The sequence below is a fragment of the Hippopotamus amphibius genome, chromosome 15 (genome assembly GCF_030028045.1).
Source record: "Hippopotamus amphibius kiboko isolate mHipAmp2 chromosome 15, mHipAmp2.hap2, whole genome shotgun sequence".
NCBI lineage: Eukaryota > Metazoa > Chordata > Mammalia > Artiodactyla > Hippopotamidae > Hippopotamus > Hippopotamus amphibius.
In genome coordinates, this window is record NC_080200.1 from 35,204,951 (window position 1) to 35,222,646 (window position 17,696).

At 40.4% G+C, this 17,696-nt stretch overlaps 1 pseudogene; it reads right to left on the reverse strand.

The window, feature by feature from the left end:
• Nucleotides 1-3,398: 3,398 nt before the first annotated feature.
• On the reverse strand, nt 3,399-4,018 carry LOC130837119 (ras-related protein Rab-5A-like; annotated as a pseudogene).
• Between the last annotated feature and the right edge of the window lie 13,678 nt (nt 4,019-17,696).

Consider the following 17,696-nt stretch of genomic DNA (forward strand, 5'->3'; position numbering starts at 1 on the left):
ATGACATAGACATAGAGATAGATTGATAGATATAGCGATAGATATAGATGTATATTTCAGCCAGATGAAAGAAAAGAAAAGAAAAAAAAAACCTCATGTTGTGACAACATGGAGGTTACTTAGTGAGTTACCTCAAATGAGATGTCAGGTAGAGAAACAAAAATAGTGTATAATTTCACTTACATGCATTGGAATCTAAACAGTAGACCCATAGAAACAGAGAATAGAATGGTGGTTACCAGGGGCTGGAGGAGGGGGAAATGGGAAGATGTTGATCAAAGGGTACAAAACACTCATAAGGTAAATATGTCCTGGATGACTAATGTACAGCATGGGAATTATAATTAATAATACTGTATTAGATACTTGAAAATTGCTGAGAGTCGACATTAATAATTCTCTTCACACAATGAATGATAATTATGATAAAGGTACTAGCTAATACTGTGAGGGTAATCATTTTGCAATGTTTTAAGTGTGTCAAATCAGCATTTTGTACACTTTAGAACTAAAGATGTTATATTTCAATTATACTTCAGTAAATCTGGAAATTTTAAAAAAATAGTATTGTCTTTCCTTTATTATCTATCAAACAATAGTTGGTATTGAGACTGCAAAGAGCAAAGGGCTTCACTTGGGGGTCTTAGGAATTGTAATTCAGGGACACAGGTTGGGTAAAACCAAAAGAGGATTCCAGGGTAAAGACACAGGGGTTAGAAAGATGAAGCCCACAGGGTTGTTAAAGTCACCTGGCAGGAAGTATGGATAGCTCTGATGTAACAAAGGAAATATCTGTCCTTAAAGGATAGGCTGTCACAAGTTATGTAGGGGAAGGGAAGGGTCTAATAGGTATCCTGAGTTTCTGGAACACTGTGCAGAAGTCTTGGATGCCTAGGTTAGACAGTAAGTGCTCAAAGTTTACAATTGGTCCTGGCTGACACATACAGCCTCCCTTCATCCGTGGCTTCCTACCTCTATTTTTGGGAACTCTCTTAGTGTTGACTCCATTTTGATTTTTTTCACATATTATACCCTTTTGCATTTAAAGTCACTAAATGATTTTACAAAGAAATCTGGTTTATTTTTAAAAGATTATTAGAATTAGACATCTTCATTTTTCGTTGGGTGGTTTATAACCCTATAAAACCAATAGAGTGATAAATTCAGAATCTCTCTGTGCCACAGAAAGAGGACACGTAAGGCAGATGACGCTGCAGTGCAGTTTAGTTGGGAAACCTGGAGAGATGATGGTGCATTTTGTGCTCACAGATAACTTCAGGTTCACATGCAAGAGATGACGAAAATACAGTGGAGCCCTCAAAATATAATGGATAGTATTTTCCTTAGATAATACTACCTATGAAAGTAGTTATACATCTAACTTTAAATATAGCAGTTTCTGTGGTTTTCCGTTATGGTCATTTTTCCAGTTACTGAAGATGACCTTGTTACAGAATGCAATTTTATGTGCCTGAAGCACAGTGAGGCCAAACAAACTGAAATGTTGGAGTTTGGAGCAGATATAGGTTTATTGCAGAGCCAACAAAGGAGATGGGTGACTCATGCCCCCCTCAAACCCAGAACTCCCTAAAGAGTTTCAACAAAGCATTTTTACTGGTAAGGTAAGGAAGGGGTGTGGCTGGTTGTTGTAAACTTCTTGGCGTAAGAATCATTTGTTCTTGCAGGTAGGTCAGGTCATGATGTTTCTGTAAACCTCCAACAACACAAATGCTATTCTCTGTTCTGCAAATTTTTATCTCTATATTAATGGAAAAGTGTTATGCCCTAAAGATCAGAGCCTTGAGAATGGGCTATCCTGTATATTTCAGATTATAGGCAACATTCTTAACTGGACACAAAAGCAATAGAATGCAAAGGTTAAAGTAAAAGAAACTGATGTAATATGAGTCAGATTTCTTCTTCTCTGTTACAACCTTAAGGTAAATGCTAGAGGCACTCAGCCTGTTCTTGAAAAGATGCAGTGTTTATTTTAACAGTTGCCAGTAATGCAACTTCTTTTCTATTGGAGTTGAAACCGAGATTTATTTCTTATAGCTAATTAATTCCTTTTCAGAAAATCTATCAGGAAAGATTTTTTATACCACTTTATTCCAACCTGAGCACCTCAATATAAAACTAAACACTGGTGAACTGTTTTCCTTACTAATTTTGAATTACTGTAAATGTACAAGTTCTGCTAGCAGTTCAACACTTAAATAGATTAAATCATCTCTGACACATGGTAGATTTCATATAATGAAAATACCTAAATCAATTAGTGCAATATATTGAACTGATCAAAATAAAATGAACTTTGGAAAACAAGGCTGCAAGATTGTTACTAACATATCCAATACTTATGTTACAAATTACTGGTACATTGTTTATTATGGTTCTAGCCAGGTAGGAACAATTGAAGCCCCTTCCTTTCAAAGGGGTAGAGAAGGGATAAATTAGGTGTTTTAGTAACTGTACATTTTGTATACGTTTAAGCAACTCAAATATTACAGAAAAGTAATAAACACATATGGAGGCTGCAATGCAGGACCCTATTTACAGCACAGCTTAAGATTGAATTTAAAATAATCAAGTTTGAATGTACATAATCATTAGTGCATTGCCTACATTTTATATCCAAAGAGCACCAAAGCCCCCCCACCTCCCAAACAACAAAAGCTATGTAATGGCCAGCAGTGATTAAACAGAAATCACAGACAGCTGGTTTGTTTCCTTTTTGTTGACGAATTTACATGTCTGAAGGGAACACTGTCCTTTAAGATGCATTTTATCAATTTTCATATTCCTAAAACAAGACGGGGTTACATTTGATTTTTCTTTAGCTCATTTAAAGAATAACAGGACTAGCTATAATTTAGATGCCACTAATGTTCATGTTTGAAGATGTGAGACTGTTTCCTCATGGCTAATTTGTGAAGATATGTAATATATACTTTAAACAAGGATACTGAGAGAGATTACAGGTTGCATGAATATGGCAGCTAAGCATACATATCTTTAGAACCTCCTTCCAAAGAAAGAATTTTTTTGAAAAGCCCAAATGAGTAAGTTCCAAATCTTTTTCACAGAACCTGCTGGTTAACTGTGGGTTCAGAGTCATGTGTGTATGTCTCTGATGAAGAGAAATGAGTCTCACTAACCTTCCAAGGAAACAAGTGTACACAAAGCTCTCATTTCCCCCTTCTACGCTGAAACATTAGTCAAAGGGTCACATGCATGTTGTAAAAATTAAGTTCAAAACACAATAATTCTGTACTAGAAACTTGGCTATCATAAGTCTCTTCTTTTTGGAAGTCATACTGGGCTGGTTAAGTGCTCCAATTCCACTGTTATTAACAACTAGGATGCAGAAGAACATTCCAGTTAGTTTAAACTGGAGTTTAGTTACTACAGCACTGACACCTGGTTGGCTGTTGCAAGTGTTCAGTAAGGTCCACCCACTCCTCTTCCTCTGGTAGAATTCGCTCCTGGATTCCGTGGTTCCTTCTTTGGCAACTTGTTAGGTATTGCCATGAGTATTTAATTTACATTCATTCATGTTTTAGCTGATGCCTCCATAGCTAAAAAAACTGTTGCCATCTGCATAAGACTGTGCTTCCTGGAAATTGACAGCTCTTGTATTTGTGAGATCAGCCTTGTTTCCTGATAGAGCTCTTTAACCTAGTTTTTGGCTCTGGCCAAGGGCTCCTTGTTGCTGATTTACACATAACTGTGGCTCTAGTGATCCTCTGCAGGACATCGGTGCTAGGCTGTGGGATCGTTCTTGACCAGCTGTATCCCACATTTCAAACTTTACTGTCGTGTTATCAAGACACACAGTTCGGGTTAGAAAAGCAGCCCCCATGGTACAGTCTTGAAATTCATGAAATTGGCCCTTCACAAAATGAAGTACTAGGCTTGCTTTCCCAACAGCAGACTCTCCCAGAAGTACTAGTCTGAACTGGTGTATTTTATTTCCAGCATTTGGCCTGTTGGGTCTTGTTGCTCCTTGATTAGCCATGTCCAAGTTTGAAAGAAGTCCCTAATTTCAGTCTCTTAAATGTACTTCCAGGATGCAAGATGTCAATTTTTTTCTTTCTGGAGGTAAGGAAGCCTGAGCCCGCAGCACGCAGATTTGCTGCGCGGAAGCTTCTGGCTGCGGGTCCCAGGCGAGCCCGAGAGGAGACCGAGGCTGAGGCGGGGCAGCGATTCTCCTCGTCGCGCTGCTCCTCTCAGACTCAGGAAAGATGTTAAAAATTTTCTTTCTCAAATCCCTGAGAATATACTAGACAACATTCAGTGCCCTTTCGCAGCCGGAGACTGGGATAATTAAGGAGCTGCTAGAGATGATGTCTTTGGTCAGATGGTAACTTTCTTGGAGAACACGATGCTCTCAAGCTCTCATTCTGTGGAACACTAGTGCGGATTAGAATTGCCTTAAGTGTACCTGCGAGTTTGGGTAAAGCTGGTTCTCACTGTCATTTATTATGTACATTTGAAACAAAATTTTAGAAGCGGAGACCTGTTGCAATAAAGAGGCATCATCTGGGGGTTGTTAAGACTGCAGCCAGGAGAAGAGCAGAGCTGACTGGCTCAGGCCCCTGGTCCTGCTGCTCCTGTGGCTTCATTTGCTCTTGGATCTTAGATGTACAGCAACTGAGTTGTGTCTGTAACAACCACCAGGTTTGTCTGGAAACACTGAATCCCTCTGGTCATTGGCCTTGTTCCCAAGACTGTCTCACAAGGTCACACTCCTTTTCCGCAGGTGAGTCTCTCTCAGAACCTCACCAACCACATTTCTCATATGGTTTATTACCTGTCGGCTCACCATCTACATGAGAGTCAGCCACAGAGTCCCCAGCAGAGATGAGTGTCAGGCAAGGATCATGTGGAATTGAGTCCTATGTGCTTGGTCCTGGTGGTGGTTATGGACAGAAACTATGAAGGAAGAATCACTCCCAGAAGTAGTAGGCTCGCCCTGAGTGCCAAATAGTGAGAAGAGGTTTCACATGTGGTGAGTCAGAGCATTAGCCACAGGAGAGCAGAAGGAAAAGGACTTGGAGAGGTCCACGGGGCAGGGGGCAGTCTTAGGCCATCACTGATTTATTTGTATTTTTATTTATTTTTTAAAAATATTTATTTATTTGGGGGGACTTCCCTGGTGGTGCAGTGGTTAAAAATCCGCCTGCCAATGCAGGGGACACGGGTTCGATGTCTGGGCCGGGAAGATCCCACGTGCCACAAAGCAACTAAGCCCCTGCTCCACAACTACTGAGCCTGCACTCTAGAGCCTGCGAGCTGCAACTACTGAGCCCATGTGCCACAACTACTGAAGCCTGCATGCCTAGAGCCCATGCTCCTCAACAAGAAAAGCCACCACAATGAGAAGCCTGCATACTGCAACAAAGAGTAACCCCTACTCGCCACAACTAGGGAAAGCCTGCATGCAGCAACGAAGACCCAATGCAGCCAAAGAAAAAAAATAAACTAATCTTTAACAAAATATATTTGTTTATTTATTATATATTTATTTATTTTTGGCTCACACCAGGTCTTTAGTTGAGGCACACAGGATCTTCGTTGCAGCATGCAGACTTCTTAGTTGTGGCATGCTAACTCTTTATTTGAGGCATGTGTGTGGGATCTAGTTCATGGACCAGGGATTGAACCTGGGCCTCCTGCAGTGGGAGCTCAGAGCCTTACCCACTGGACCACCAGGGAAGTCCTCAAATTTATTGTTAAAGTATACAAATAAACACAACAGTGATGCCAGAGCTATGTTTTATTTTGCATATTTTTGGTTTTACTTATGTGGCTGAAATTTAATGATAAAATTCTTATAGAATCAGTCTCTAATAACTCAGGCAGACTTCTTTCATTTTCTCATCACTTGATCATTAAGACAAGGGCAAAGTGGAAACCCTGCACTCTGTGAAGTACGTTTGATGGGACACTGAATAGTCACTCATCCTGTTACCGAGTCCAAGCTCACTCTGCTCACTGCACAACAGGCCAATGAATCAGAGACTAGGTGTTGAGGCAAGGAATACGACTTTATTCAGAAAGCCGCCAAACGGAGAAGATGGCAGGCTAGTGACTGTCAAAAAACCATCTTGTCTGAGTTAGATTTCAGGCTTCTTTTATCCTAAAAGGGGGAGGGGGTGTTGTTGTTTATTGCAGACTTCTTGGTGCCAGATTACTTTGTTCTTGCAGCTCTCCATGTAGGTCAGGTCAGGGTGTTCCTGTAAACCTCCAACAAGGCAAATATTATTCTTTGTTCTGCAACTATAATGAATGAAAAGTGTTATACCTTTAAAGGTCAGAGTTTCAAGAATGGGCTACCCTGTATATTTCAGGCTTTAAAGCAACATTCTAAACTTGTAGCAAAAGAAATAGAATATGAAGGTTAATGTAAAACAAACCCATCTAACATGGAATCAGATTTAGCTCTTCCCTGTAACAGTTGTGGCATGTGAGCTCAGTAGTTGTGGTTCATGGGCTCTAGAGCACAGGCTCAGTAGATGCGGTGCATGGGCTTAGTTGCTCCGTGGCATGTAGGATCTTCCTGGCCTAGAGATAAACCCATGTCCTCTGCATTGGCAGATGGATTCTTAACCACTCCACCACCAGGGAAGTCCCTGGGGCTAATCTTGAGGGGAGAACCTTGTGAGAATAAACCAGAATCCTAGCTCCCCTCTTCTTCTCAGGCTGAGGCAGGAGATAGATGGGCTCCAGGCTTGGCATTTACAACAAGCCTCCTGTTTACATTTCCTGAGGAAGGAGGCAGGTGGGCTCTAGGCGAGATATTTACAGCAGACTCCTGTTTGCACTTCAACATGGAAATAACCACGGGAACAGGATAAATAGCTGGACTTTGACTCCTGTGAACACTTTAAGATAACAGTTATGGCAGGGACAGAAAGGGGCTAAACCCTGTTTGAATGAAAGATCAAGCGGTCACATATTTCCCATCCTTGGGGCAAGGGAGACACTGCACATGCACAGAAAGGCTCCTTCAGGGTCAAAAAAGGAGGGGGTGCCACCCCATAGTAGGTGATGGCAAGGCCCCCCATAGGCCTCTGGCTGGAATCCATCTTGGAAAAAAGTTGCACATGCATGTTGGGGAGGGTCCTAGGGCAGGGCAGGTGTGGAAAAAGAAACCAGATAATTGGCCAAAGATAAACAAAGACCTGGAAGAACTGCCCTAGATAAATGACATAACCGCCTCTTTACTGCTCTTCTCCTCATTAGGGGGGACGCCCAAACTCTTTCTCTCCAGGTGTGCATCTCTGCCTCGCTTCTATCTTAACTAAACAAACTCTTTCTCTCTGTGCTCTCCCACGTGTTGTGTTATGCCTCTAATAATAAACTTTGCACCTGGTTTTACAGTTTTTGCCTCCTTGAAATATTCTTACTTTCAACAAAGGCAAGAGCCAGGGAAATTTGCTTCTAGCCTCTAGCCCTTGCTGGCCTGGTGACTAGCTAGTATTCCTGGTTTTCATCCAGGCTACCCAGCTCCAGCTCCTGGGCAGGGAACTAAGATCTTGCTTCACACCACCACTCACTGCTGCCTCTACAAGATCAAGGCCTCACACATACTCTGACTGCACTGGCCTTTCTTCTATTCTTTGAAATCTCTGAGCAGCCTCCTGCCTCAGAGCATTTCCCTTTTCCCTGTATTTTTCCTAAAATGTGCTTCTCCAACAATAAATGGCTTATTCCTTTATAGTTTTCAAGGCCTGTACTTAAATGCCCACTACTTGGAGAGAGTTTCCACACCACCCAGGCAAAACATCAGCCCCCATCTCTGTCCCCTTGTCCTGTTATACCTTTTCTTTTATCTCATCCAGGCTCCAGAGATGGGATCTTAAGCTCAAGGCAGCTGTGTGGGTGAAGGGAAATGTGAAGAGGGGATGGGGTGGCATCTTTGCCCCACAGGCTTTGTTAGAAAGGAGCTTCTTTCCTCCAAAGTTAATGCATAAACATCAACTCCAGGTAAATTGAAGATTAAAGGAGAAAGACAAAATACATGAAATATTTAGAAGCCTACATAAGAGAATATTGTTATGATGTCAGGGAAATGAGGAAATTCCCTAAAAAGTCACACAGTGTAAATCATAAAGAAAAATGATTGATAAATATGCTAACATTATCTGAGAACTCCTGCTCATCCAAAGACATCATAAAAAAAGGAAAAGAAAAACCATGAAGTGGGAGGTAATATGTGCAATTACTATAAAGAACTTTCACAAATGATAAGAAAGGGATGTCGAAAAGATCTAAACAGACATTTCTGGGAAGGTGAAAAATGCATGTCCAATGAAGACTTAAAACAATGTTAAATCTCACCAGTAACAAATTAAATACAAATTAAGATCACCATGAAGCAGCATTTCATACATCACAATTGGGCAAACATTTAAGAGAGATGACGAAAATGTTGTCTCAGATGTGGAACAGCAGGAACCATTACAGCAGTGGGTTGTTACGCTGTGCAGCTGGGTGAACACAGCCCTAGGATTTATTTATTCTTCTCCAAGGCATAGAACAGACACATGCAAAAGCTCTCCATGTAGTAGAGGGCTGGAAACATTTGAATATTCATTAAAAATAAATTGGATAGATTCTGATATTAAAGTACAGACTACTAAGTAATAGAGATAAATCACCTGTATGCAGTAACATGGAGGAATCTCAGAAACCAATATTGCAAACAAAAGAACAATTATATCACAAAAGGATAATCACTATGTGATTCTTCTTATATAAAGGACCAAAAGAGGAATAGTCAAAGTGTTGTTTAGGAATTCACATGTATGTGGGAATCTCTAATGAAAACAAGGAAATGTCAGAGGGTTGAGATGCACTGAGGAATTAGAATACCATATTTCTGAAGGTGGGTGTTGAAAAAATTTTTTAAACTATACATTTATATTATCTATGTACCTGTGTGTAATATATTTCTCAATAAAAATCGTCACACATCAAAATAAATTCCTAGTAGCATTTAAACATAAAACTTGATACCATAAACATCAAAAAGAATAAATCTTTATATGATATTGAGATGGGGGAGGACTTTACCAACTGTTATGAACTGAGCTGTGTCCCCAAATTCACAGGTTGAAGCCCTAACCCCCCAGTAAGTCAGAATGTGACTGGACTTGCAGATGGGCCTTTAAAGGGGTAAACAGATTAAAATGAGGCTGCTAAAGTGGCCCTTAATTCAATCAGACTGTGTCTCTGTAAGAAGAGGAAATTTGGCCCCACAAGGAGCACCAGGGCTGTGTGCGCAGAGAGAAGCTGACATGAGGACACACTGAGGAGGCCGCCATCTGCAGGGAAGAAGGGGCCTCAGGAGAAACCACACCTCATCACACCTTAACCATGGACTTCCAGCCTTCAGAGCTCTGAGGGAATAAATTTCTGTTGTTTAAGATTCTCTCCTTGCCCTGCTCCAGTCTGGGGTATCTGTTATGGCAGCTGCAAGAAAACAATACCTATGCATTAACCTGAATATCAAACTACATAGAAAAAGCTTAAAGGTTTATTACACAACCTTGTTAAACTCTTATATGTCAAAAACTGAGGAGAATTACAAACTCAGAATGTTATTTCTAACATAGTTGACAGAAGTCTGATATTCCTAATATATAATTCCTATAAATATATAATAGTGTAAACATTCTAGCAGAAAAATTGGCAAGATATACAAGTGGGGAAGTTCAAATAAAAAATATAAACGGTTACTAGAAAATAGAAAAAGAGTGAAATAATATTTTCTTTTCTATGAAGAGACAAGAATCTTTTAAAATACTATCTTACCCATTAAGAAAGACTCTAGCTTTCATCCATGAAGATCTGGATGCTCTACCACTTTTCCTGCTTGGCCTTTTGGTGGTATAAACAAATTAAAACCTTTAAAATGGTTTCTGTTTGATCTAGAAATTTCAATTCTCATTTCTGGGAATTTATACCAAATAGATAATTAAATACAACACTTTAACTATCATAATGTTTACTGTAAAATGAGAAATAATATTAAATGCTCAACAATAACAAATCGGTGAAACAAAGCTAGTACCGTTTGAGTCTCATACTCTACCGACTTAGCTTGCTGGGCACTACTACCTTTGATGTCAGGCAAATATTTAGAATGGAAAGGAAATAAACCAAGAGAGATCATATCTAATAGGTAGATTTTGGAGGTTATGGGTTACAGGTGAATTTAAAGTTCTTCTTCCATGGTTATCAATATTTTCCAATTTTGCCACAATAAATATACAATATTTTGATAACAAGAGAAATCTATAAAAGCTACTTCAAAAGGAACACGAGTACAATCACTGAGTTCTGAGGGGAACAGCAAGGGAACTTCCCATGGGCGTGAGGGCCCAGGAGTCAGACGTGCCTGGGTGTAAATCTTGGTCACTCACTCATTCACTCTGTGATCCTGAGGCAGGAGATAGATGGCTCCAGGCTGAGCAGCTGGAGCTTGTCCCCTGTGGACAGACACTCCAAGATGAAGACAATAGCTGGAGGGAGGAGAAGCTGAGCCCTTCCCAGACAGAAGACAAAGAGACCACATATTCCTTATTGTCGAGGTCTAGGAGACCTTCCCAGCTACACATGTGCAGAAAGGATCCTCAGAAGTCAAAAGGGAGGAGGCGCCACCCCATAGTAGGTGCTGCCAACCCCCCCACAGGCCTCTTTGTTAGCAGCCATCTTCGCTAAGAGATGCATGCCGCACAGGGGAGGACCCTGAGATAAAGCAAACACGGACTCAGTGCCAGGCAAAGCAAGATGATTGGCCAGGGAACACCCAGAAGAAATGCCCACGTAAGTGATTCAAACGGCCACGAAGGCACGACTCTTTCTCCGAGCCTGCCTCTGTGTCTATCCACATGTGCCCTTTTTCCTCCTGATAAACACTTTACTTGTTTCACTATTTTCCTTCTCTGTGGGAATTCATTTCTACAAACCCAACAGGCCAGGGCCTTGTCACTGGCCACTGGTCCCTGGTGGCCTAGGGGCCAGGATTCAGTGCTCTCACTGCTGTGGCCTGACGTCAGTCTCTGGCTGGGGACCTGAAATTCTGCTTCAAGCTGCTGCAGGCCGAGGCCACCCGAGATCCATCCTGGACAAGTTACTCAAAGCACCAAGTCTCAGTTCTGCATTCTGGAAAATAAGCAGAATAGTTGTGCTGCCTCAGAGCCCTGTTACAAGAAATGAATATCCTGAATTTAAGGGCTCAGGGTGGGCACAGAAGAAGGCTGCTTCCCGCCCAACCGTCCAACCACATACAAGGGAAAGTGGAGTTTCAGCTGGAAGTCATTAGGTCCATGTGGACGAGGGGGATGGAGAAGCAGAAACAGCCCATGAGAGATGGAGAGGGTCCAAAGCAGGACCAGAATCCAACACTAAGAGTGACCACCCTGGGGTCCATTTAGACAAGTTGACACATAATTATCTCAAATCATTCATTGGGATTATATGAATTGCTCTGTGGCCTCAGATACATGATAATACACACATTATTACTTCATGTAATTCTCCACACAGTTCTATGGCAATATATTGGTTTGGCCAAAAAGTTCATTCGTGTTTTTCCATCACATTATACAGAAAAAACCTGAACGAACTTTTTTGGCAAATGGAATAGTATTGTCATGTCTGCTTTAAAAGTAAGGAAAGTGACATTAGAGATGGTTAGGCGGCCTGTCCAACATCACACAGATAGGTAGGGGTAGTGCTAGGGTGGGAATACTTGTGTAATTAAGGACCAGCTTGTATATTTCCAGTCAGCATCCTCATGTATACACACCCAACACAAGCACAGTTTACTTTATGTTTGGGAAGCTGAAAAATAGTGGTCTCCTACTCAGTAAGCTTAAACTTACTTTTTGTAAAATAAAAAAATATATATTTAAAGTTTTATTTAAACATTACATAAAATATTGCTGTCACTTTCTACTAACTATCATACGGAAGAGAAAGAAACAAAATTTAGTTCAAATGAAATACATTTTAATTAATTAATTAACCTCCATGATTAACTTCATTTCTGCTCCTGCGGCATCTTCCCTGCTTCCATCTGAATGCTCTATGCTAAGCTGCTGGTTAAAGCGCAGAAGCCGAGGCCTCAGGAAAGCCTCTCAGCATCTCCCTCTCCTGCTCAGATGCCCTCAGAACTCTCCAGTACAGTCCTGGGCACAAAGCTGCTCCCCTTGGTCCCCTGAGGCTTCACGGCTCATGGTCCCCTCCTGATCTCAGGGCAGGGTCTTTAGTATCTGCCCTCCGGTCCCCCTCTTTCCTCTCAGCAGAGGGGCTTCTGAATTGATTTTCTGAGGAAACACTATCAGTGTGACCTCTCCTCATTCTAACTCCCAATACAAGGAAATTTCACTTACCTGTGTTATAATAAATCTGCTTAAAAAAAAAATACACTTCATTAACTGTATTAGTTTCCTATTGCTGATGTTGCACTTTACCACAAGTTCCTTCTCTTACAGTTCTGGAGTCAGAAGTCCAAAATTGGTCTCATTGTGCTGACATCCAGGTGTCAGTGGGGCTGTGTTCCTTCTGGAGAATCTTGGGAGGGTCTGTTCCTTCACCAGCTTCCAGAGGACCCCACACTCCTTGCTTGGGGCCCCAGCAACCACTTCACTCCCACCTCGGCTCACGTCCTCGCATGTCCTACTCTGACTGTGACCCTCTGTCCTTCCCCTGTCATGTCTGAGGACCCTTGTGCTCACAGTGCACCCACACAAATAACCCAGGAGGGTCTCCCCAGTTCAAGATCCTTAATTTAATCACACCCACGCAAGTCCCTTTTGCCTTGTGGCTTAACGTTTTCATTTAATTTTTAGAGAAAATTGACTTTATTAGAGTAAAGGACACTGAAAAAAAGTAAAGAATGTTCATGTTAAAAACAAAGATTAAATGCCTCTCTTCCTGAGATGCCAATCCTGGTCCTCCTTTGATGATAAGACTCCCTTCCCAGGTGCCAGGCCACACTGTGTACATTCTGATTTGTGTTTTATTTTATTTTGTTTTTGTTTTGTTTTTCTTGAAATGTATACTGACTTAATGTTTTTGTTCTGACAAAATATAAAACTGTACTGGAAACCATGCTTCTGTGGAGCAGTTTCTCAGAGTAATCTTGTAACAGGAAAGAACAAATCTGATTCCATATTAGATCTGTTTATTTAACTTTTGTAATCTATTAACATTGCCCATAGCTTGAAATAGACAAGATAGCCTATTCTCAAGGCTGTGACCTTTAAGAATATAACACTTTTCCATTCATATACAGATAAAAAAGGTGCAGAACAGAGAATAACATTTGTTTTGTTGGAGGTTTACAGGAGCATCATGACCTGATCTACATGGACAAAGGATTCCTGCATCAAGAAGTCTGCACCAACCAGCCACGCCCCTCCCTCACCTGGCCTTTAAAAATGCTTTGCTGAAACCCTTCAGGGAGTTTGGGGTTTTAGGGGGCATAAGCCACCTGTGTCCTTGCATGGGCCTGCAATAAACCTTTCTTTGCTCCAAATTCCGACATGTCAGTATTCTTTGGAAACACTGTGCATTGAGCAAAGGAACTTGCACTCACTCACAATCTGGGAAGCAGGCTTCTGGGCTAGTCCTCAGTTTGGCTCAAATAAAATTCTTTTCTTAGTATAGATTGGTTTTGATTATTTTTGTTGATAGTAATGTAGATAACATATTTTAATTCAACTACAATTATGGTGTAGATACAATTTTATATTTTGTTTTCTTCACTCAGTGTTTTACCTTTTGCATTTATAAAAACAGTGATTTTCAAAAATAGACTTTGGAATTCAAATAATTAACTTAAAAATACTTATTTCATAATACGGTGGGCAGCAAACCTGGCCCTTAGGAAGGGGAATCAAGTTTTGCTCTCTTCAAACCTTGCAGAGTAGATTTTCCAAGGTCTCAGATTTTTTTTTTTTTTTTTTTTCCATGCCACACAGCTTGTGGGATCTTAGTTCCATGACCAGGGATTGAACAGGGGGGCCTGGCAATGAAATCATTGTGTCCTAACCACTTGACTACCAGAGAATCCCCAAGTCCAGTATTTTGTAAAATATTGTTAATAATTCAGACACACAAATATATAGCTTCTCAAAGTTCTAGAATTGACAAAGTTTTGTGTCAATTTTCTTTTATAAAGTGCCAGCCTTTCATTGTAGACTAGTGGCAAATATTTTCTAATTATACAATCTGTAAACACTCATGCGTGTTTGATTTTTAATATCAGAAATTTTAGTTTGCAGTGTATTTTTATTGCCTGCATTAGAATGTACACTTTTAGGAAGAGAAGGGCATTGTATTATGTACAATTTAGTCCTTTTAAAAATCCAAGTTCTGAAGTGTTAGAAGTTCACACTAAATATTTGCTAACAATTGAAAATTTGACAAATGAATGAATAAGGTGATTTATATGATCATTTTCCTGCATGATGCATTTATGGTCTTGATTCCTGAGTTATATTTTCCTTTTAGGATCACGTGGATGGTCTAGTCTCTCTCTCTTCTTTCTCTGTGTGTGTGTGTGTGTGTGTGTGTGTGTGTGTGAGTGTACACACCTGCATGTACAGGAACACACACACTCAAATACTGCCTCAACATCATGTGCTTTATAGATCCTTTGAACAAATTATGCCTTAAACCATTAGACTTCATTTGACCTCAGTGTTGTAAGGAATGTTTTGGCAAAATAAATAAATAAATAAAAGAATCGATCTAAACAGGGGGCCCTACCCTTTCCCTAACTAGCTTTCTTACAGGTTTAACTTACAAAGTGGACATTTTCTCTACATTCATCTTTCTCCCAGTACTTTTTTTATTGGGGGAGGGATTATTCATCTACAGCAAAGAGTAGATCTTTGGAGGGTAGGCTTACAAATGGATCTTTGAGGCTTTGTCCTTTGTGTTTCCGTGAATTAGTGCAGTTACCCATGCTGTTCTAACAGAATCTAGAAATGGGACTCTCCATGTCTGCAATGATCATCCACCTTCTCAGTCCTGGGATATCTATCTGATCATCTTGGGGAAAAAAAATCCTTTGGCTACAAAATTCTAATATAGGGGATGAACCAATGCCTGACTCTGAGTTCTTGAAACTTTCCTCTCCAGGTATACACCATTCTCCAGAACTAGTACCCTTGTTAAAAATAAATTAATTTACAATTTTCTTTTAATTTATTTATTTTTATTTTTTATACATTTATTTATTTATTTATTTATATTATTGGCTACATTTGGTCTTCATTGCTGAGCACCGACTTTCTCTAGTTGCAGCAAGCAGGGGCTACTCTTTGTTGCGGTGCACAGGCTTCTCATTGTGGTGGCTTCTCTTGTTGTGGAGCATGGGTTCTAGGTACTCGGGCTCCAGTAGTTGTTGCACATGGGCTTAGCTGCTCTGAGGCATGTGGGATCTTCCTGGACCAGGGACTGAATCTGTATCTCCTGCATTGGCAGGTAGATTCTTAACCACTGCACCACCAGCAAAATCTCTCTTTTAATTTATGAGGAATATAATAAGTGAAAATTTTGAAGTAACAGAATTAATTAAATTAATGCCAAATTTGAGTTACCTGTGTGTGCTGAGGCTGGAGCTCCAACTGAAGGTTCTTCCACCATGAGTACAGGGCTAGCATTTCTTTCTACATGACTTTCCTGGTGGTTTAAGAAAGAGAATTTCTGCTTGAAAGCTCTACCTCATTGAGGGCAGACATAGGGTGTCTGTTCCTGAGTTCTCTGGTGCATATAAACATGAGAGCAGTGTCTAAGGGCTCTTCCACATTCACTGCATTTATAGGTCTTCTTCCCAGTTTGAATTCTCACATGATGTCTAAGCTCATGGCTTTGTCTAATGCTTTCCCACACAGATAACTCTCATATGGTTTCTCTCCAGTGTGAATGAGTCCACGACTTTGAAGGAATGAAGATTCACTTAAAGCATTTCCATAGTCATTCCAGACATATGGCTTCTCTGCTGTGTGAGCTCATAGGTGGGAATTAAAGTAGGCTTCTGATGAAGGGTCTCCCACATTCACTATGTTTTTAGAGTTTCTCTCCAGTGTGATTTTTGGGTATCTCTCCAGCTGAGTTGTTTCCCACCTTCATAACGTTTCTAGGGATCTCTCAAGGGTGAGTTCTCTTATGTTGTCTAAGTTTAGAGTATTGACTAAAGCTTTCCCACACTGCTGGAATCGATATGGTTTCTATGTAGTATAATTCAGTGTATGCTAATTAAAACAGGAACAATGAATGGCCAAAGGCTCTTCCCAATTGGCTATATCTATGGGGGTTTTCCTTTGTGTGAATTTTTGGTGTACATACAGGTGAGTGCTCCAGTTGACTTCTTTCCCACTCTCATGACACTTATAAGGGTTCTCCCCTGTGTGAGTTCATACATGTGGAGTTCACGATGTTACAAGTGACATCTCCTCATATGCATTATATTTGATGGACTCTTCTCCAGAGTGAAGTCTCTGCTCTACCCAAGGAAAGGAGGGGCTGTTAAAGATGTCCCATACACGTCCATGTGCTCATTTCTCTACATACTGACTCTAGTCTGCTCTCTCAGTGATGGTCTCCTTTTACAAACTCCTCATATTTGTTCTATTCACATTCAGTGTTACTTTGCTGAATTCACATTGATTTTCTATTTTGTAGCCTCTCAGCTGAATAACTTTCTGATTGAATTTTAAGTCTTCTTTGTTTTCCACACATTATACACATGAGCTATGTTGAGGCAGTTGCCCTTTTATTGAAACCGAAGTTACAGTTTATTTTCAGGGAAACGTCATTCCAAAATTTAAACTTTTGAAAACTTTCTGCTGGGACAGTAGTTATGCTCAGGCTTATTTTCCATCAGAAGATTGTGCTGAAATCCTAACTTATTGCATTACCAAGTCTCTAATGTGATGACCAGAGTTCATCCCCAGGAAAATTATCATTGACCTGCAGATAAGTGGATCCTTCCTGAAGGTATCCTGTGTGGTCATCATGTCATGATTTTTAAGTTCACCTTCCATGTCTGAAAACAATGGGGGAAAGAAATAGCTAGAGTGACTTAGGGAAGAAATATTTTGTAAATGCTCAAAAGGCTAATGTAAGTATGTGTCAAGTATTGGCTTTAAGACAGAGATAAGTTGTAAAATGGAGGATTATAACAATGATTAGATACATGATATAGAACATTGATGATAGATGATATTTTCAAGGGTAAAAAGACTGAAAAATTAAATGAGGGTGCGATATCTGGGAATTAGAGTAAATCAACAAAAGGGAGAAACTGAAACAAATGTTTCTATGTGAATAATAATAACAGAAAGAACTCTATCTCAGAAGCTAAGGAATGTACATAAAGTTGGATGAATAGAGATTAATAAACTCAAAGAATTAGGACACTATCCAAAAGATATCTCTGCATTGGCCTGACAAGATGTCAGAAGGCCTTTCCCTCAAGGGAACCTGCAGTTGTGACTGGTCCTGTTTGCTCATTGACCAGGTTCCTCCCCACACAGAATCCCAGGAGCCTGGAGCCCACCTGCACCTGGGACTCAGAATCCTCTTTCTTCCCTCCACACTTCTCCTGCTCCAGCTGGGAAATCACATCTACTTGTAGAGCCAAAAACCATTTGTGGAAAAATGTACAT